This window comes from Schistocerca piceifrons, chromosome X, assembly GCF_021461385.2.
Source record: "Schistocerca piceifrons isolate TAMUIC-IGC-003096 chromosome X, iqSchPice1.1, whole genome shotgun sequence".
Lineage (NCBI taxonomy): Eukaryota > Metazoa > Arthropoda > Insecta > Orthoptera > Acrididae > Schistocerca > Schistocerca piceifrons.
This window is the reverse complement of record NC_060149.1, coordinates 645,272,621-645,292,389: the sequence shown is the minus strand read 5'-3', so window position 1 is coordinate 645,292,389 and position 19,769 is coordinate 645,272,621.

Here is a 19,769-nt window from a genome sequence, read left to right as displayed (position 1 = left end):
TGTGCCGCAACGGCGTTAGGATAGAAAAATGAGTGTTAGAGAAGAACGTTTGGTGGTCTGTTGGATTGATGATAGGTTCATATGATGGTGGTCTGGGTTGGATTCCAGGTACTGCCGATGATTTTTAACAGGGAAAGACAGATTCTATTCTCTTCTGGCTACGCCAAGTGAAGAAAGTATAAAGGCATTGTGGTATGAAATTCACATTAAACATGATATTCCTTCTCTACCAAGTAGACTTTAAGCTGAACCACAATAAAGTCAGGAGTGGCGAAATGTGGGAACTCTATCATCAGTAACCTTTCTTATAGTAGTTATTTATTTCTAATGACGAAACAAACGTAATGTAGGGTCACAGGACACTTATTCCATCTTTTATTTGAGCTTCTGTATGTCGATAAAATTGGTTCTGAACTTGGAATGCAACTCAGACCGCCCTTAACGCGGAATTTGATCCCTTCATGACAATACAGCTCGACTACTATTTGTTGTTTGTTCAAAACTGCAGATTCCTCAACATGTCGACATATTGCACGTGAATGGGTTCGAATCCTGGCCCGGCACTAAAGTTTTCATTATGTATTCTCAGGCTCTAGCATGAGAACACCTATCTGCTGGTGGATAATAATTTTGATCTTTAATGCATTTCCATTCGTAGTCAGCACTAACGATATCTGACGTTTTTGACTCCCAGTGAGACACAGAACTATTTGAGAGATCACTGTAAGTTCAAGGATGTTATTCCGAGATGCTGGTGGAGAACAATTCGGTAGCTGACGTCTCTTTGTGTGTAGTCAACAAAGATATGTGTGGGGTTCGATTCCTAGTCAGCACTGAACTCTTCGTCATATTATTTCTAGTTCATACATGCTCACATGTCGCTGCTGGTGTAACAAATCCATATTTAACGTTCGTTTTCTCTAGAATACAACAGCGATAGGTGCCGGGTTGGAGTCGTGGGAAGGAAAAAATTAATGTTTCGTCTCGTCATTTCAGTTAAAACATCTAGCTACTGCCGAGGAAATCCGATGTGTCACAGTTGATTGTGATTCGATAACAACCCGTTAGGTTCTGGGTCCAACACAATGTTTTACCTCACGGCATTTCAAGTAAGTTACTTGTGAAGAAGCAATATTTGACATCTCTCGTAGTCCGTTAACAGGGACAATAGATGCTGGGTAGGAATTCACGTCCGTTAAAAATGTTTACGTTATATAATTTAAAGTTGATATTTGCTAACTGATACTGTCTAAAATCGAGGTATATCCCTCTCTGTATGCCTAGTCAGGTATGACTGTTAGTTTCCGTCAGTCACGAAATCTTAGTCTGCATGACCTGGGTTTGAATCCATAAGCAGAACGAGACGGTTCGTCGTGACATTTGAAGTTCATACATATTCTCAACTTGCTGCTCTTGAATGACTTAAATTTTTAATGTAATTTTGTGTTAAATAACAAGTACGGTATGTTACTTTGAAAAGGATATCATGAATACGATGAACTTACTACGTGCGTTACCTATCTGGCGTAATAATGAGAGTAGTAACATTTCAGGTATGTCATTTATTGCAATAAATGTGAGCTCACACGCCTGAGGGACAGTCTTATTTGTGATAAGGTGTTCCCTGATATTTGTAGTATCGTGGTATTACTTTACATCGCGAGTTATTGCGATACAGAGCAGAGTTTTCTAGTGGTGACTTGTTGGAACCATTTTCATTAGTCAGACGACTGTACCAAGGAGCGATTAGAGGACCTGCTAGACAGCTGCGTTATGCGGGTTGCATGTGAATCAGGCGAAATACAATTCAGATCGTTCGGATACTTTTGAGCACGACTGTACATCAAGAAAATCGGAGGATACTGAGCTTTAATAATGTAATATGATTCTACGAGAGTAGTGTGTTCTTTATTTGATGGTGTACCAAATTCTCTCGGACTTGTGTTACTACAAAGCCTAATTAAGTCTCACCTGTTGGAGCTCAGCGTAAGAACAAGTGCACGTAAGGACGTGCAAATATACTTACAGTACACAGAGCAAAGAGGTAGGTCTCTGTTATCACTCCATCATGCGTCCCTGTTATTCCTTCAACTGCGATTCCAGGTAGTTTGTTCTACCATACGTTGCAGGAGGTTTCTTTATACATATTCCTTCTTTCCGTGTAAAGCGGTGTACTAATTTTTCATGGCTAAATAATCTGTGATGTTTCTGAAGAGGATAGATCGTATTCTGTACATTAAGAATAATTCTAATAATTCAGTGCAGAGGGTAAATAACATTACGAATTGATGCATTGTGTAACTGGGAAACAATATTGAATACTACTGTGTAATCAGTGTATGTAATAAGTTCATAGAGAATTCTTCAAGAATTACTTTTAGAGATGAGAAGGAACAGGAGGGGATATCCTCGCCAAGGAAAGGGAGAGTTGTAACAGTCAGTCTACTTTGATGGGTGGTACGTGATACCGCTTTTTAGTCATAAATTTGTCGACGGGGAATGCAGACACAGCTTGTGGCAGACGCAGTGGCAGTGGCATTGGAAGTAATGACCCAGTAGATCTTGTGTCACAGACTGAAACAGAGTCTACTACTTATATGGACAGAACTAAGCGGGAACTTAGTAGTACCAACGTCTTCAGCCTTGATATTTACTTAACGTAAGTACAGTATGAAAATGAAATTGTATCCTAGTATCGCTCAAACAGAACAAGTGAAAAACACGAACCAACTGCAGTCGAGCAGTTCAGTACCTTGCGGTCAGTCAGTCGTAAGAATTCACACCTACATCAAGATGCCAGTAGGTTAATATATCTTTTGTGTTGTCTCAGTTGCAGGCGAAGTCACGTGCAATGTACTCCGAATGGGAGCCATTGTGATGGCACGGAATATGGCAATTAGCAAATTCCACATGACCCATTAAAGTGAACAGTATCTTGTACATCTACATCTACATAAATACTCCGCAAGCAACTGTGAAGTGCGTGGCAGAGGGTACCCTGTACCACTGCTTGTCATTTGCCCTCCTGTTCCACTCGCAAATAGAGCGAGGGAAAAACGATTGTCTGTGCACTTCTGTATGTTGGCGGGAGCAGAATCGTTCGGCAGTCAGCTTCAAATGCCGCTTCTCTAAATATTCTTAATATTGTTTCCCGAAGAGAACGCCGCCTTCCCTCTAGGGATTCGCATTTGAGTTCCCGCAGCAGCTCTGTAACATTTACGCTTTGATCGAATCTACCGGTAACAAATGTAGCAGCACTCTTCTGAACTGCTGCGACATCTTCCTTCAGTCCGACCTGGTACGGATCCCAAACACTCAAGCACTACCCAAGAATAGGTCGTACCACCGTCCTTTATACGGTCTTCTTTGCAGGTGAACCACTCTTTCCTAAAATTCTCCCAATAAACCGAAACCGACCATTTGCCTTCCCTACCACAGTTTTCACATGCTCGTTCCACCTCATATCGCTTTGCAACGTTACGTCCCGATATTTAAACGACTTCACCGTGTCAAGCTGGACTCTAGTAATACTGCACCCGAACATTATAAGTTTGTTCTTCCTGCTCATCCGCATTAACGTACATTTTTCCACATTTAGGTCTAGCTGCCATTCATCACACCAATTGGAAATTTTCTTTAAGCCGTCTCGTATGTTCCTACAGTAACTCAACTTCGACATGGTACCGTACACCATGGCATCATCAGAAAACAACCGCAGACTGCTGCCCACTCTGTCCGCCAAATTATTTGTGTATATAGAGATCAACACTTGTACTCCTGACGATACCCTTCTCTCTGACGAACACTCACTGTCGAGGACAGCATACAGGTTTCTATTATTTAAGATGTCTTTGAGCCACTCACGTATCTGTGAACTGACTTCATATGTTGTTACCTTCGTTAACAGCCTGCAATGGGGCACCGCATCAAATGCTTTCTGGAAATCTGGATACATGGTATCTGCCTGTTGCCCTTCATCCATAGTTCTCTGTATATCATGTGAGAAAAGGGCAAGCTGAGTTTCGCACGAGCGATGCTTCCTAAAACCGTGCTGATTCGTGCCCATAAGCTTCTTATCCTCAAGAAAGTTTATTATATTCGAACTCAGAATGTGTTCAAGGATTCTGCAGCAAACAGAAGTTAGGGATATTGTCTGTAATTTTGCGGGTCCGTTCTTTTACCTTTCTTATATACTGGAGTCACCTGCCCTTTCTTCCAGTCGCTTGGGAATTTGTGCTGGGTGAGGGATTCACTAGAAATGTAAGCTAGGTAGGGGGCCCATGCCGTAGAGTACTCTTTGTAAAATCGAACTCGTATTTCATCCGGACGCCTGGTGATTTATTTGTTTTCAAATCTTTAATAAGTTGCTTCTCTAGGCCAGATACGGCTATTTATATGTCGTCCATGCGAGAGTCTGTCCGATGGTCAAATGACGGTATGTCTGTACTGTTCTCCTGCGTGAACGATTTCTTGAACGTGAAATTTAAAACTTCGGCTTTCGTTTTGCTATCTTCAACTGCCACACCAGACTGCTCAACAAGGGACTGAATTGAAGCCTACTTCGCGATTTTACATTCGGCCAGAGTTTTCTTGGATTCTCGGCAAGATCTTTTGCTAAGGGGTGACAGTGGTAGCTGTTGTATGCTTCGTGCACAAATCTTATCACAGACGCACGAATCTCTGCTAACCTCCGTCTGTCGTCGTTTGTGCGTCCCCTTTTGAACCTAGCGTACCACAGCCTCTGCTTCCTCAGCATCTTACGAATTTCGTTATTAAACCTTGGTGAGTAATTTCCATCCTTTATCCACTTACTAGGCACGTGACTCACCAGACCACGATTTACAGTCTCCTTGAACTTTGCCCATAATTCCTTTACAGCCATCTTACTGGTACTACGTGATGCCAATTCACTGTCTAAGTAATGGTTCAAATGGCTCTAAGCACTATGGGACTTAACAACTGAGGTCATCAGTCCCCTAGACTTAGAACAACTTAAACCTAACCAACCTAAGGACATCACACACATCCATGTCCGAGGCAGGATTCGAACCTGTGATCGTAGCAGCAGCGCGATTCCGGACTGAAGCGCCTGGAATCGCTCGTCCACAACGGCCGGCACTGTCTAAGTAAGATGTTAGGAAATGCTTCTCTGCTCTATCTAGCAGAAACGCTCTCCTAGCCTTCTTCACTGATTTCTTAACTTTCGTAATCATAGTTGCTGTAATGACATCGTGATCGCTGATCCCCGTTTCTATGCTGACATTGTCGATAAGGTCCAGCGTATTTGTATCTACAAGGTCTAAGATATTTGTTCGCATAGGACTGGTTCAGAAATGGCTCTGAGCACTATGGGACTTAACTGCTGCGGTCATTAGTCCCCTAGAACTTAGAACTACTTAAACCTAACTAACCTAAGGACATCACACACATCCATGCCCAAGGCAGGATTCGAAACTGCGACCGTAGCGGTCGCGCCATTGCAGACTGTAGCGCCTAGAACATCTCGGCCACTTGGGCCGGCTTCGCATAGGACTGGTCAGAGACAACGAGGTCTGGGGTACCAACATTTAGACACACTCTGGCAGTTAATAATACAAGTTTGCGAGGAAACAATGAGCGGAATGGGGACACCACAGTTGACCTTGATGCCATGAGTCAGGTGTGCCGCAGAACAACTAGTGCACCAGCTGCCCAGGTAACATACCTCATGGGCCATTCTAGCGATCCTGGTCGTGGTGAAGACACAGTTGACCTTGTTGAGTAGGTGTGAGTGATACAAGCAGCAAAGGACTTGAGGGACGCGTGGGTTGACCTCTATTGTAGAAATTCTGTACAATGTGTCATGTATTAGGGGCTTTGAGCGCTTGATGCATATGGCAATGCAAGGCTGTTTCACGAAAAAGAACCTAATGCAACAGAAACGCTGGAAAATATAGGTATTTTAGGTGCATGAACAGAACTTGGAAAAGAGTATAAGCTAGGGAAAATGACAAAGAAGAAGAATTAAAAAGCACGGAAAAGGTAATGGATGTAAGCGATATTACCCAAAAACTGGTATTCGATGGTGATTCTGAATATGAACCACACTTCAGGCCGGATAATAAGACCTCATTGTTTTTAGATTCACAAGCCAAGTGGTGCAAAACACAGTGCACATCTGAAATGTCACCACACAACAGGACTGTTCAATAGATGCAGTGTTTACCAATAGGGAGAATACAGCCCGAAAATTCGCTGGTTACGCTAGATTTTCACCGAAAAGCAGTGATTAAAAATTTATTGTATGAAGATATGCCTCGGACAATATTGCTGATATCAGTCCCATTGTAGTAACAGAAGTAGGTGGGTTAGCGTTTGAGTCAATCATGGGCGCTGTCTTTAAAATGTCCGTGGTTTCTCGAGAGTATTGTGAACCATTTTCAAGCAAAACGGACATGGAAGTTGTGTTGGTGATAAACGTCAAGGTTTTCTAATCAACAAAGAAGTTGTCAAAAGCCATCGGGCAAGAAGTCATACTGCCTGCGCAATTTAAGAATGTCAAGAGAAATGTCAATATAATGGTATGTGTCGATTTTTTAGATATTTATTGTTGTAGCTTGAATTACGACATGCGTCATTTGAAACTCTAGTTGGAGGAAAAACCTCTAGCAGTGCCTTTTGTGAAACAAAATGAAACTGTTGCGATACTTCTATAAATTGTTGTAGTGAACCACTGAACTGAAAGAAAAGCTGACAGATTAATTTTAAGTCATCCTCTAGAGAAGAAGCAACAGAAACTCGGGGTGGATAGCAGAATGGACGCTGGTGAGAGGTAATTATCTCTATAGGAAACGTATAGGGGGTTTCATATACTGAGGGAAGGTTCACTGTTGAATGACTGTGCACATTCAAGTTGTGTAGAACAATTTTCCGTTTCTTGTTCCGCACTCTTCCTTCTTATATTCCTTCCCTCATTTTGTGTATTTGGACAAGGTGAAGGCAGGAATTGATTTTGAACAAGAGAATTAATAAAATTTTCTGTTTAAATAGAGCTACAAAAACAAAAAGGACACAGGCACTAGGTGAGCATAAGGATGTGGATTATATAAGTGGATAGAACAACCGAAAGGGGTATGGTAGAGAAAAACTTGATTGATCGAAGGTGATGGCAGAAACGCTAGAGGATCTTTCGATGCGAACAATGTTTATTATGTTGGAATTACGATGGTGAGATTGAACTTCAGTTAAAAATCAAATGAGGTAAGAAGATGAGGTAGCAGGAAGCTGCAACTAACACTGTACATAATGTTTAAAACTTTGATATATCTGATGCAGTTATTACACAGCAGATTGTAGCTAATTTATGTAATGATGGAGATGCAGCAGACGAAGATGATGTAGAGAAAAACTGATTACTTGTGTTGAAAGATAACTTTGTACCTCTTGAAATAGGAAACGAGTTCTTTGAGTTATAATCAGCAAATGAATTTTCAGCACCAGATGCAGAAAACAACGTAAAACCTAAATTTTGTAGCAACATATCTGTTTTGGGAAAATTTTCACAATGTTTTGAAACATTGAAGTTTGGCTGATGAATGATCTGCATATACAATGTCTTGTCTTGTCTTGATCACCCTAAATAACTGTTTGTCCAGATGCAAATTACAAAGTGTTTCAAGCAAATGTTCTTTTGCCATAAGGTGGACTACAATCAACATGATTGCCTTTGTTGTAGCTTTGTTTTTACAGAGATATGAACAGCAGTATGACTTTTTAAAATGTCACCTTTATTTTTTATTCGGTAATTCATTTCCTCTCCTAAAGACCTATTAAAATGTATCAAAGTGTACCATTCACTGAAACACAACGTTATTAATTACACAACACAATACTGACGTTGACGCTCCCAGCGCTTAGTGCAGGTACTCGGGGTAATGGAACACATCCACGTGCTGACGTTGACAGTGGAGAAATGTGAGCATAAGTAGAACGCACACCCGTCATTCCGTCAACCATCGTCACTTGAAGAGTGGCTCTGAGCACTACGGTACTTAACTTCTGAGGTCATCAGTCCCCTAGAACCTAGAACTACTTAAACGTAACTAACCTAAGGACATCACACACATCCATGCCCGAGGCAGGATTCGAACCTGCGACCGTAGCGGTCGAGCGATTCCAGACTGTAGCGCCTAGAACCGCTCGGCCACTCTGGCCGGCAGTTGAAGAGTTGTGTGAGTAGAATGTACACCAACGAAGAGAAGGTAGAAATGCTACTCATCTATGGGGAATGTAAGTTAGCAGAACAATAATTGCAATAATGTTTTCTTATGTACGGGTGCATTTACTACAGTAGTTTAGTTCTTTTAAATACTGTTGTGCAGAGCAGGCATACAGTAAAGGCTGTCCTTCCTACAAACTGCATCGACATAACGTTTCTTTCATTGTTGTTGTTGTTTTTGTTGAAGGTATGCGAAATGCTACACAGGCAACTGAACTGTACAGAGAGCGATATCCTGACAAGAACCCACCTTCCCGACGGATGTTTTCTCGTTTTGTTGGGACTGTTCAGGAAACGGGAAGTTGCAACCCACGACAACGCAATCGCCGTAGCACTCGCACAGTCGAAGCTGCCGAAGTTACTGTTCTCGCTTCCGTTGCTATGAATTCACATGTGAGTACACGCCAGCTTGAACACGAGATTGGCATTCCTAAAAGCAGTGTACATCGTATTCTTTACATGTCTCCGGTTCCATCCTTACCATGTACACCTACATCAAGAATTGCATGGGAATGATTTCCAGAATCGTGTTCAGTTCTGTCAGTGGGCACAGCAGCAAATCCTCGCCAACCCAAACTTATTCTCCTATGTTCTATTTACCAATGAATGTTCCTTCTCAGACAAAGGACAGATAAATACAAGGAATATGTATTATTGGTCCAGCGACAACCCACGATGGCCTAGACAGGTAGGAACATCAGCGTCAAAGGAGAGTAAACGCCTCGTGTGGGATGCTTGGTACAACAGTTATTGGCCCTTATTTCATCAGTGGAAGTCGAAACGGCACAGCGTATGCCAACTTCCTCAGACGAATTCTTCCTCCTCTTCTGAATGAAGTGCAGCTAAGAACCAGAATGCTTGCGTGGTATCAACACGATAGATGCCCAGCACATAATGCCTTGCGTGCACGTCGTGTTCTGAACCGAAGGTATCCTGCCAGATGGATTGGTCGAGGTGGAACAGTTACTTGGCCTGCTAGGTCTCCTGATTTAAATCCTCTGGACTTTTTTGATTGGGGAAGCATTAAAGACGTTGTCTATTGTGATATTCCAACAATTCCAGAGAACGTGCGGGAACGTATCGTGCTTGCTTGTAATTCTCTTCAGCAGGCAACACAGTAAGCAGTAAATAATTCTTTCACTCAACGATTGCACCAGAGTATCGGTGTCCAGGTTCGCCACTTTGAGCACTTTTGAATGTTTTACTTCTAGGAAATGGTACAGGAGAGTCAAAGTCAATTTTGTGTTATGTTTTTACTTAAACTAATTGTAGAGGGGCACAAAAGAGCTAGTAATGAAAGACAAGCAATAATTAAATCTATATATAAACGTATAAGATATCTGGAAATTTTAGTTGTGAGTACCTGTATAGAAAGTGGAAGGAAAAATACAAATTTGAATATAATAATACTGATGTTTAAAGTTTCTGGAGTTTTAATGCAAATTGAGGCATGGCTGGACATAGCCATGACCTGCTAATTGATTGATCATGTCTATTTTCCGTTACTTAAGTTACATAATCAAGAATAAGGTAAGAAAGGACTGTGGAAAATAGTATGCATGTGTGCTCATTTCATTTAAGATTGATTTGTGCAACCATATCATAATCTAAAATTTCGATCGGAACATATTTGAATTTAAATTCAGTGTTAGCATCAGAATCCGCAAGGGTGCAGGTCAGCCGAATGTGACCGTTGTAGCATGGTGGGCAGCTGAATACCCAGTTACACACAAGTCATCCAAGTGGTAGAATGGAGTAAGGCACTAGAGGGTGTCTGGGGTCTTGTACTTCTATATGTGTACAATGGCTCCTTGACGTCTGTTTCACTGCGAATGCACTAATATCGTCCAAACTTCTACTAGAATTAATAGCTGGCGATTACGGGTTTAATGTTCGAGGGAAGCTGCACTGCAGCGTGCGGATAAGTTGGAAGATTGAGACGGTCAGGGTCCGTGTCCAGATGGCCGACGCAGTGGTCAGCATTGAGCACCGAGCGGAAAAGTTGTTAGTTAGCCGCCTCACCACAGCACCACATGCACCTGGCCAGCATTCCCTCAGTCTTGTTTCTGTCTTTGTGTGTGTGTCACATGATCTGTTGGGAACTGCAAGATTTAGTTGGATCTGTAGACATCCGTCTCTTGTCAGATTTACCTATTTTACTGCTACTTCCAACAGCAGAATTTATTTATCTGACTGAGCATGTGATAGGATTCTGGCTGTCCATGTCATCCTCGCCAGCTTCAATGACGACTGTGCTGTGACTTACTTTAAATCACACGCGAAAGTCAGTGAAATTGTTTGGATTGCCTTGGATGCTGAATGTGGTCCACTGCTCGTAATGTAGCATTTTTAGATGATTTTCACTGTGATGATGTCTATGACTTTATTATCAGATCCCCGGAGTTGGATGGTCTGCCTAAAGATCTTTATGTGCGTGTTTGGCCCTTGTTTGGTACTACCTTTACTTTGTTTCTGAACAAAGTGTTGAGAGGAGGATTTGTGCCTGACTCGTTTAAAGGTGGCAAAATTGTGTTACTCCCAAAAAGTTCTGGCCAGGTGGTAAATGATACATTTCGCACTATTACCTTCTTAAATTTTGATTATAAGACTATGACGAAGGCGGTGAATAGCCTACTGTCTGCGTTGTTGGAGAAAGTTATTGCTGAACATCCAAGTTGTATTCTAACCCCGATAACTGAATGTCTTGATGTCATATAGGTGGCCTCTGGCAATTCTGTTACTGCTGCTCTGGCATTTTTGCATTTTGACAAGGCCCTCGACTGGGTCAACCATGGCTTCCTGTCACAGTTACCGGAAGCCGTTGTGTTCACAATTGACGCACGCAGGGTCTTGTATAATTTGTTTATGGGTATCCAAGCATCGGTAGTTGTCACTGGCCAACAGACACCCCCAATTGCCATCCGTAGGGATTTTCCACAGGGAAGACAACTTTCAGTGTAGATGTTCCTTCCTTCCAGTGTAGATGTTCCTTCCTTCCTTCGAAGAATCGTAGCTCAGTTACAAGGATGGGCTGTCATGGGCGAGACGACCTCGGTGCGCGCATAGGTGAAAAATGTAATGGTGTTACTCCGTTCTCTCGCTGAGATTCCATTGCTGAAGCCTACGTTGATGCCTTTTGCCTTGCAATTGCTGCCCGCATCAACGAAGGAAAATGTCGGTTGAAGAAATTATGGGGTTTGATAACGCTGTCATTTCGTGGACCACGATGGTCGGTAGAGGTAAATCTTTGGGAGTCACAAATGATCATTCTCCATTCTAAATAGCTACAGTTAATTGGAAGTCGGTTACAGAGAAGATAATAGGAGAAATCCTATAACGTGAACGGTGTTCCGTTAACCTGTATCACGAAGTTCGGTTCCTGGATACCTTCGTCTTGTGCAAAAATGTTTCATTGCGCAGATATTCCTCTTTCTGCGATGATGGCTAGGAAACTAAGACAGCTGTCTAGTCGTTCTTTATGGAAACAACACATTTTTTGAAACTTCCTGGCAGATTAAAACTGTGTGCCGGACCGAGAGTCGAACTCAGGACCTTTGCCTTTCGCGGGCAAGTGCTCTACCAACTGAGCTACCCAAGCACGACTCACGCCCCGTCCTCACAGCTTTACTTCTGCCAGTACCTCGTCTCCTACCTTCCAAACGCACACTCCGCTGCAGAGAGGAAATCTCATGCTGGGAACACATTTTTTAGTTACGATGGAGATGGTTGCGCGTAAATGTTCTCTCGGGAGTTTGCGATTTTCTGATATTCAAAGGCGAGCGTCTGTGTCGTTTGTTCGGCACGCTTTGCTAACTATCACGCAGTCCACACATTCACGTCTCGATTATTTTACTGTCTGATCCACCTGTCGATGGTGGTTGAATGAATTTTCAGTTAGTGCCTCATATCAGCGCGGTCGCTGTCCCGCCACAGACACGCTGTAACACAGATCCATGTGTCATCACAACGAAGCGAACTGGCACTGGCTTGAAAAACATCTACAAGAAAAACATCTGCAAGAAACCTTACAACGCGTGGCTGAGGGTACCTTGTACTATTACTAGTCATTTCCCTTCCTGTTTCACTCCTAAACAGAGCGAGGGACAATTGACTGTCTACATGGCTCCATATGAGCCCTCATTCTCCTTATCTTCGGTTGTCTTCGTGGTCCTTGCGCGAAATATGTGTTAGCGGCATTAGACTCGTTTGACAATCAGTTTCAAATGCCGGTTCCGTAAACTTTCTCAATAGTGTTTCTCGAAAAGAACGTCACCTTCTCTCCAGCGATTCCCATTTCAGTTCCCGAAGCAACTCCTTAACACTTACGTGTTGTTCGAACCTAAAGGTGACAAATCTAACAGCTCGCCTATGAATTTATTCTATGTCTTCTTTCAATCCCACCTTGTACGGATCCCAAACACTCGAGCAGTACTCAAGAATAGGTCACACCAGCGTCCTATTGCGGTCTCCTTAACAGGTGAGCCACTCTTTCCTAAAATTCTCCAATAAACCATAGCCGACCATTAGCCTTCCCTACCGCAATTCTCACATTCTCGTTCCATTTCATATGTTTACGTCTTTGCATCGTTACCCCCAGATATTTAAACGACTTGACTGTGTCAAGGCAGGACACTAGTAATACTGTATCCGAATATTACATGTTTGTTCTTCCTATCCATCCGCATTAACTTACCTTGGTAGGTCGCTGGAGGAAGATGACACAACTTCTGCAAACACAGATCACCTAATTCCCATAAATTCAGGGCAGGGGGGATGAGCTCTGACACTACGTTCAATCTCATCTTAGAAGTGTTCGATCGGGTTCAGATGCAGTGAGTTGGGGGGCCAGCACATCAACTGGAGCTTGCCACTGTGTTCCTCAGACCACTCTATCACACTCCTCGCCTTCCGACATGCCGCATTATGTTATTCAAAAATGCCACCGGCGTTGGGAAACATGATCGTCATGAAGGGGTATAAGTAGTCTGCAATAAGTGTACGGTACACTTTCGCCGTCATAGTACCTCGCAGGAGGTCCACTGGAAGCAAGGATGTCTATGTGAATGTTCCCCAGAGCGTAACGGAGCCGTCGCCAGCTTGTCTCCGTCCCGCACTACACTTATCAAAGAACTGTTTCCCTGGAAAACGACAGCTTCACGCCCTCCCATCGGTATGATGAAGAAGGCATCGGGATTCATCAAACGATGCAATGCTCTGCCACTGCGTCAGCGTCCAGTGCCGATGATCACGTGCCCATTGCAGACGTAGTTCCCCATATTGTGGTGTTAACATTGGCTCACGCACGGGTCGCCGGCTGCAGACTCATCGTTAGGAGTGTTCGGTGCATTATACAGACACACTTGTACTCTGCCCACCGTTAAATTCTGTTGTTATTTCTGCCACAGTTCGCCCCCTATCCTGTTCTACCAGTCTGCCCAGTCTACGACGTCCGGCCTCTGTAATGAGGTGGGGCCACCCAACTCCAATAAACCGAAACTGAAGATAGGGAAAGTAAGTAGCAGGTGTGACGGTATTTAACTACAACAACATTTTCATGAAGTCTCATTAAGTAAAAAATCATATTCCTTGAAATCATTTGAAGCCATTATTACATATTTGCATTAGTGTGTGATTATTAGCAAAATATTAGTATACTCAGAAACGGAATTTTGTAAAATTTAGTGACAGACCAGGGTCACATGTGAAGACAGACAAGCTTCGTGATAGTAAACACTTAACTTAAAACGACGTGTCAGTATTCATTTCTTGGAAACTGTCTATAAAAGAAAACAGAAACACATTATTTGTGTTTTTTTTCATAATTATTACCTATTCTTACACCAAATAAGAGAGAAATTTATGTGAAGATGAGGATTTGGTTTGAAATTATCGAACCCATGCCTGTGAAAGGAGAAAGAAATGTAGGGTTTAAGAATCCGTTGGTGATGAGGCCATTACAGCAGGGCCAAATTAGAAATAAGACTGGCGAAGGATGGGGAGAACAAGGCCGTATCCTACTGACAGGTGCAATCTCAGCATGTGTCGTAAGTGATTTAACGAGCCCATGATTGAGCTATATCTGAATAGCTAATAGGGGACTTTATCCTTGGTCGTCATAAATGATAGTTAACAGTTTTACCACTGCACAACTTCTATTTATTGTACTCAGTGAACCATGTTACTTCCTATTTTCAAGTTCGTGACACAAATACGTTCGCAATATACACTGTCCGACAAAAAAAGTTGAGCACCAAGAAGGGAGGAGGAAACGAAATGAAAGTTTACAAGTTGAGAGGGTTTGTGATGTTATTGTAGTGATTACAAAACCGTGTCAAATTTAAAAAGAACTTGGCAGTATGAGCCCACTTATCAGTAGGTCGTTGCACCCCGTCTGTCCTGGATGCATGTACTGCATCGGTTGAAAATGGTATTATGCAGTCGATTTATCTTCTCCTGAGGCAAGCTGGCCCACAACTGTCGTACCTGGTCCTTGATATCCTGGATATTGGCACTTGGATAGCGTTAACGTCCGAGCTATTCCCACATATGTTTCATCCGCGACAGATCTGAGGAACGTAGTGGCCACGGGTTTACCTCACTACCACGCAGACAGTTCATGGAGACAAGTGCCATTTGCGAACGAGCGTTGTCCTGTTGAAAATTGGCATTTGTCGCATGTGAGGTAACACAAGGACGCAGGATGTCTGTGCCATACCGTTGCGCCATCAGAGTTCCTTCAACCACAATCACAACCACTACCACTACCACTACCTGAAGTCATACCCGATCGATCCCCACACCATGATGCCGTGGCAGAATGGGATCTCTCTCCAGGTCGCCTCCAAACTAACGGACCATGGTCACTCGGGGTAGTGGAGAACCGCGAATCATTGCTCAACGCACCGTTCTGAGCAGTCGGTGCTTCAGAGTCACGGCATGACTTCAGACGCAGCCATCTGTGTTGTCATGTTAACGGCAGCCTATGCACGGCATGGTAATTTCATAGTTCTGCTGCTGTTATTGCCAGCTCAGTGGTACTCAGTGACACAGAATGTTGCGGGTAGCCGATTACTTGTTCCCTGATGACAAGCGCACATGTGAAAGGGTTACGATGTGCTTGGTGCACAATGTGGCGATCCCCGCTACGTGGTGGCCAGATGGGTTAAACGGGAACCGTGATGACGAGTGTACCTGCCTTCATTTTCCCTTGGAGTCCAAAATTAGGCCACTGTCAAATCGAAATGGCCCGCAATCTGAATGTTGCAAGATTCAGCCAACCTGCCAAATAGAGACTCAGAATGAGGCCCATTTAAAATTCTGTAAGGTGCTGATAACTCTGTCTCACACGTGTACGCGACATCTCTGTGTCCTTCACAGTGATCAATCGGCATCTGAATCTTTTCACGCCTGTTATACACCTGGGAAGCAATTTATTATTAGTCTTTTAAACGCGGTCCACGAAGTCCACGTTGAGAACCAAAATGTATAAACTGAGACCTTTCACGGGTACGTGGATGCAGTTTTAAAATAATCCGTGATGATGTTTTAACTGCTACATACAGTCGTTGGGATGAAGTCTTATAAGTCCAGTTACAGTATGATATTCGCTAAATAGTCGTAGCAGGAAATAACTTTTCCCAAACGTGAGAAAATGCGATGTATGCGACAATAATGGCGAGTGTAATTACATATGCTATGTATTGAAGGCAACTGATTGGTCCAGTGTACTGAGTTGAAGTTCTCAAATAGTAACATTTTCCTCTCTTCTGATTTCAAATAGGCATTTAGCTTTCTTCTAGCTCCGAAGTTTAGTAGCAATTGTAGCTTGGCTAATGCTCGTAACAGTTACGAGGTTTCCGTGATGTATTCCATGCTCTCTTTTCCTTGTCGGTTATCGGTGTTGTCCATCACAGAAACTTCTGCAGGAGTGGAACGAAACTCACATAGAATATACTTTTCTTGTGTATTCTCATAGCGCCTTTTTCCTCATCCACAGTTTTATTGGAAACGGCGAAGAGAGTTTTAATAAATGAACTGTGACGACAGTTGTAAGCTGTGTAGTGTCTGGGATAACTGGACTGGAGACTTTACAGCACATCAGATCACCAAACAGCAGATCCTACCTGTTCCGCTGCCTTCTAGTTAGGAGCTTTCACTGAGACAACAGTGAGCCTCGTGCTAAAATCTTACAGCGTATATCCCATCCATGTATCAGCATCTCTTGGATGTGGGACAGTAATTCTATTCACTATACCGGAATCACAGGCAATCACATGTAGACATTTGGGAGGCATTACTAAAGTCACACAATAGATAGAATCAAATTGTTAAGGAAAGCCAGAATGGCTCTGATGAAAGAGATACTGGTCATAGTGTAGTAGAAAGGTAGTAGAATGAATGCTTGTGCACCCAAAAAAAAGTAAGGAATGACCACATTAGGAGTTCCTATGACACTGTGCCCGAAACATATGGAAATAAAAATATCGAAAAGTTACTAAAGTATTTCCATCTCAAAAAAGAAATAATTTAATCTAAGGACAGTGCCTGGTTGTAGCTCCATCATAAGTTGCATTGAGATGTGTCTTTTTTAAATTTATTGATGGTGATTTTCAAACCAACCATATCATAAGTGTGGCAATGCGGGCGATAACCTATGTACAAAAACTAACGCTGCTGTGTCGGCCATAGTGCAGCTTTGATCATCACGGCACTAGGCAGTTTTTGTGCATAGGCTATCGCCTGCGTTGTTATACTTGCGGTGCTGACGGTTTGAAAATGGACTCAGGTGTCTGAACGTAGTCACCAACAAAAAATAAAAAAAAGATGCTTCGCAGTGCAACTTATGACGGAGCTACAAATATTTATTTCAATTATAAAAAAGTTGCAGATCTGTTTTCCACCTGCAGCATACTACAAGTTCGTTTCTTAATTGTACTAACTACCTTCTATTAATTTCAGATTTGGTAACCAAAACAATAAAAACAAATAAATGTAATAATATACAAGTCAAACACTTATGTGAATAAAAATTGTCCAATTTTAAGTGAACTGAGAGGGCTGAGGATTTCTTTTTAAATGAGTGAAAGTAAGAGAAGTCTCAGAACCGTTTATCCTCATGTCAGATGTCCCGCAGTGTGATTCCTCTCTCTCGGCGGTGCAGAGATGAGCCCATTTATTGAAAGCCTATTAGACCATGAATAAATGTTGGCTGAGTTCTGTGTACTTGAGTTAACAAAGAGATTATTTTCTTGTCTAGCGCCTAAGTGGTAACCATTACAATCGCAGGACCGTCTTGCAAAGGCACGAGATGGTTACTGTAGGCTCGTAGTACGAGCAGCCATCATTTTGCATGGGAAAAACAGAGCTTCACGTCATTAGTGCTCTGAAGAGTACTGTTAATACCCAGAGGATCGGAGCTGACGTACTTTCGCAAGATGTGTCATACTTGAGACGCCCACTACGTGGACGACAATGCCTCCCTGCATCAATCTATTCTGGTGGGTGAATTCCCCTCTGTTGTAGGTACACTCCATGGAGGCTCCGAACATTAATTCTGTACAGAATCACAGGGGAGGCTAACTGCTCCCCGTTAGCCGATACCAAAGGTTCTTCCAGCTTTCCGCACGACTCATACTCGGTAATGGTAGGTGCGAGCTGGGTAAAGTGGCAATTGCAATCATGGAAGCTATAAGGTGCTGGCATGCCGAGTGAAATGCTTCAACTTATTCCCGTTGGAGGGCCTAGTCACCAAATAAACTTTGTAGTGTCGCAGCTCAGAGTTATAATAAACTACAGTGTATTCAGCTTTAATGTAATTGCAACTAAGCGGGCGCAGTGGTGATCTCGGCAGTTGCTTCTGACCACTTTGTGTAGGGGGAAAACGAAAAAGCAGCGACTGAAAGAAGGGATCCGTGGCGATACTACAGCAAGTCCTTATAAGAGTGACCAAGAAGCTGCAAATAAAGGAAGCGAAGAAAAGGGAAAAAAACTTAAAGCAGCCGTAGAGAAGTAAGGCAGTAAAAAGAAAATTGCGAAGAACAGGAAACCCAGCCTTATAAGAGCTCTTTTTGAGGTGGAGACAGAGGGTGCTTGTACCGCGCAGAAAAATTTTCAGATTCAAGGTCAGAAGAGAGGTGGATTTACTGCCAATTGTGCTCCCTCTGGGCCCACAAACTCTGTATAGGAGCAACACAGTTTGACTTTTATTTGTCTTTGATAATGAACTCAGGCCAAAGCACTGAATTAAAATTTGTACCAAGCACCGGATTCGAATCCGCGTCTCCTTTGTACAAATTTTAATTCATTGCTTCGGTTTGTATACATTATCACAGATCAGATTGAGACTTGATATGTCTGTGGGACAAAATAATTTATCTGACTAGCTTTTAATTATGAAAAGGTTATTAATGCAATTCGACTCATGTTTTACAATAAAATCTATTTAGTTCTCTGTTAAATCACTTTTTTATCTCATAGTTTTGAGTCTGAAACCAAGAGGGCGCATTCCCCGTTCATGTAGGGCAAAGTGGCCACCTTTCCACTTCGTGAAAACTGAATACTGCATAATTTGATCCTAAGGTAATTAAACTGTTCGATGTTATACTTCAATAGCTACACATTATAATCAGTTTTTTATGCATTCCTGTGTACTCCTACTCTGCCTTAAAAGTAGGAATACCAAGCCTGGCCGTTTCGCCCGTCTCTCCGTTACGAAAGGCTCTTAGAGCTCTTGAAACCACTTCACAGGGATAAGAAGTGACAACTCAGAGTAACCATATCCGAATATTAATATTTTGTTCTGGAAGAAATCTTTCGTTTTCATTATATCTTTTGGAATGTGCATCTCCGATTTCGTAATGTATGTCACTGTTCTCGTACCCTTTCGAGAATACTCTCAGGAAATGTAGTCTCATTTCTTGACTCTACTTACGTTTTCCCCCCATGAACCATGGACCTTGCCGTTGGTGGGGAGGCTTGCGTGCCTCAGCGATACAGATAGCCGTACCGTAGGTGCAACCACAACGGAGGGGTATCTGTTGAGAGGCCAGACAAACGTGTGGTTCCTGAAGAGGGGCAGCAGCCTTTTCAGTAGTTGCAAGGGCAACAGTCTGGATAATTGACTGATCTGGCCTTGTAACAATAACCAAAACGGCCTTGCTGTGCTGGTACTGCGAACGGCTGAAAGCAAGGGGAAACTACAGCCGTAATTTTTCCCGAGGGCATGCAGCTCTACTGTATGATTAAATGATGATGGCGTCCTCTTGGGTAAAATATTCCGGAGGTAAAATAGTCCCCCATTCGGATCTCCGGGCGGGGACTACTCAAGAGGATGTCGTTATCAGGAGAAAGAAAACTGGCGTTCTACGGATCGGAGCGTGGAATGTCAGATCCCTTAATCGGGCAGGTAGATTAGAAAATTTAAAAAGGGAAATGGATAGGTTGAAGTTAGATATAGTGGGAATTAGTGAAGTTCAGTGGCAGGAGGAACAAGACTTCTGGTCAGGTGACTACA